Source organism: Coptis chinensis, chromosome 4 (genome assembly GCF_015680905.1).
Source record: "Coptis chinensis isolate HL-2020 chromosome 4, ASM1568090v1, whole genome shotgun sequence".
Taxonomy (NCBI): Eukaryota; Viridiplantae; Streptophyta; class Magnoliopsida; order Ranunculales; family Ranunculaceae; genus Coptis; species Coptis chinensis.
In genome coordinates this window covers 26,144,009-26,147,489 of record NC_141459.1, presented here as the reverse complement: position 1 = coordinate 26,147,489, position 3,481 = coordinate 26,144,009, and positions in this window count along the sequence as shown.

Below are 3,481 nucleotides of genomic sequence, written 5' to 3'. Positions count from 1 at the left end.
ATATCCTTAAACGCCGACTCCCACGCTTGATTATGCCGAACGCATACGGACTGTGGACTCTGATTCAATCGCCTAACCACCACACATTTAATTTTTAGTTAAAAAAAAACTAATTAATTGTGTTGTATAATTTTAGTTTATTATTTATTTTTGTAAATATATTCGCGTAATCGATCAAGCCCTCGAAGGCAAACTTTGTAACTTATTGGCCTTGTGCCACCATTTTAGCCTGGTTTGTGGGCTTCTATATGTTTGTAAATAATTTTCTAAATCAGGTGAGTGGCATTGACCCCGACCTGTCAACTGGTCAATGACCACTCAAGTCATCTTCGACCCCAAGTGTGTGTACGCACAACTTGGGAAGGTACGTTTTCTTTTATCTCTCCCTTGAAATTCCTATCAAAGGGTTATATGCAATTTCCAAGTATGATTAGGCTACTTGAACAAAAATCAATCTTAGCCCTTTGGAAATGATATGATAGCATGTTTTGAATCGTGGTTTAACATTAATGCATGTTTAGAACATATGATTAGAATTCAAATTTTATGAATACTTAATAATTTTGCAAACATGATCAACTTTAAACACATGCTTTTATATCGGATACCTGAAACATACTTTTAGGGAATCTACTACACAAAAAAAAAAAAAAAAAAACAAACAAAAAAACAAACAAACTACCATCACGGTAAATCAAAATGTAAACTAACCTAAGAGTAACGAACCTTTACCCTGCATACAAGAGATAATTCAATCATTCTCATGGTTGAGAACAATCTTTCAAGTGAACATCATACAAATGCTAGTTGTCCTATTTTACATATCTAAGCCTCATGATGGACAACTTCTTATGCATTTTCATCTCGACACGAGTGTGTAAAAATACCATTTTTTGGGGGGTACTTGCTAAACCCCCCAAATCTTTCAACTATTACCTTATAGTTGATCGAGAAACATGCCACCCCGGTTTCATCCTATTTTGGGGTGTGCATAGTGTAGGGGAATCTGACGTAAAAAGACCTCGTGAACCTAGTCTCGGGAATTTGACTTAAAATGACCCAACATAAAGTCTTGAGTATCTGACTTTAAACGTCTTATTTTTCGTTGCATTCAAGTAATGTCACAATATAATAAGGTAACTACGCCCTTCTATTTGGAGAGATAGTTGTAAGCGTCGGTTCCTTCGTCCAAATAACTCGTGTATTCCAATTTAGTACCTAATGGGTGGTAGGGTAATGTTTATCAACGACGTGAGTTTATTTGTTCAACATATTTGTGAATAATCTGTATTTGCTAAATCATTCCACCATCTGGGTGCGAATGCCAAGGGTTTCTACAAACCCTTATGCTTGATAAACATTTTAGGAATCTGACTATAAATGACCTTTTTTTTTTTTCGATAATCGACTATAAACGATCTAAGTTATTATGTTTGTATATATGTGTGTGTGTGTGTGTATTTTGGATGTTCTCTTTGATTGGTTTGCTATTTTCAATTTTTCTTGTTGCATGTTGTAATTTTTTCAGCCGAATTTTTGCTCACATTTCTCAGCTAATTTCTTTCCATATCTCTCTTGATACTTTGAGGACAAAACATCCATCTGTTTGGGGGGTGGGAGAGAAACATTTTGCAAAAATTAGGCACTTTTAGGTTATTTATTTTTCTTTCTTTTTAAAAAAATACAAAAATTAAAAAAAAAAATTAGTTAGTCGCATTTAGTAATAAAGGTCTTGTTTCCTTTTATGTTATGAAAATTGTCTACAAATCTCACATTAGCACTAGAATTAGGATTGGTTCTTAGAAACTTAAGTTAATACGTATGCAATAGTTTTTATATATTTTCATGAATATTCATGCAATAAGTGTCATTGACTGTACATAACAGTAAGTTTTTGGAACCCACGGTCAGAATACTTAATTTCCAAATCAAATGAGAATCTAGCCGAAAAGCCTCAACATAAATGTATCTGAGTAATGACCCAAGGATTAAGAAATTCCGAGTAGAAAGAAATCACACGTCTACTTCCATGATCACTATATCATATCCTAGGCGAGAATTTAGGCATTCTTTGGACCGATATAGCCAAATAAAAAAAATATACAAACCCAAAAAATGTATTTCCCTTAGTTTTCCCCGTTGAGCCTTTATATTAGCCATTTCATTTTTCAACTATTATTTCCTTACCTATATCCATATCTTATAAGTTTAAGAAATAGGATGAAAAGCATAAAAGAGAAGAGAAAGACCTATACATATACGAAAATTCGTTCTATCAATTAGCACCAATTGATGAATCTAGATAGAAATGTCAAAACCAAGAAAAAGTAAATTCCATGAAAGAAAAAAAAATCAAAGTTATAAACTCCAAAAATAAAATCAAATGGAGTACTAGAAAAGCCAAAAAGGGCGAAGTATGGAACAGTTTTGAAACAAAATAATAACACTAGGTTTTCTCCAGTAATTATTTGAAGACCCTATTTTCTCTAAACTCATTATTTTGTTATCTATTCAATTCCTTCTAAACCATTTCCTAAGACCCGTAATACCTATTAAAAGTCATCTAGCTCAATTAGGATAGGTTAGTGTGATAGTGATAAGCACCCAAAACTGTAATATTAAACCCCGAGAGACATAGCATTTTTGGTCAATTATGTGTTTAATAATTATATAATAATTATATTTTCATACTTTTGCAGGTTTCCACAGTTAATGTGAATATGATAATAAAATATGCATCGAAGTATGGGAATACTGGAATTCTTGTAGTCTTCCCACTCAGCCCCAGTGAAGCCCAACAAAGCCTGACTAGAGCCGAAGTTTCTAAAGGAACAAAATCAGTGCAGAACGGGTCCACATATAAAGAAGCAGCAAACTTCCGAAGCTCACATCTTTCAAACCTGGACGCCGACTACTGCTAGTGAACTGCCAGAGCTACCAGGGTAATGAACTCTACGCAAAGACAGAAAGTTGTAAAAACGCCAAAATCGGCGCCGCCACTAGACACACCACGTAGACCCACTCTGTAGGCCCAAAAGGCATGACGAGTCAACATAGGCAAATGGCAAGTGATGGTCATAATGTTGTGCCACCTTGCAAAAGGAAAAGACACGTATCAATTCAATGTTTGAATTTAATTGGGCAAAGGGACAAAACAAAACACAAAAGAACAAAACATTAAATGAAAGTTTTGTTTCGTAAACAAAACTTTGGACCAAATACAAACAAGTAAAAAACAAAATGAAGAAAAAGATGAAAGGGAATTAAAAGGCTTCACGAGAGGAGACCAGCCTATATATATGTGAGCGGGTCTTCAATATTTCTCCTTCAGCTTTTACGCTCAAGCTTTTGCTCATAGTTAGTTAGTTTTAGTTTATCGTTTATATCTTCATTCCAGTAGGTAGTTTATATTATGTCATTTTTCTTTCCAGCAGCTTAAGTACTGTAAGTCTTTCTTCTAATAAAAGTCATTTCTTTCCAA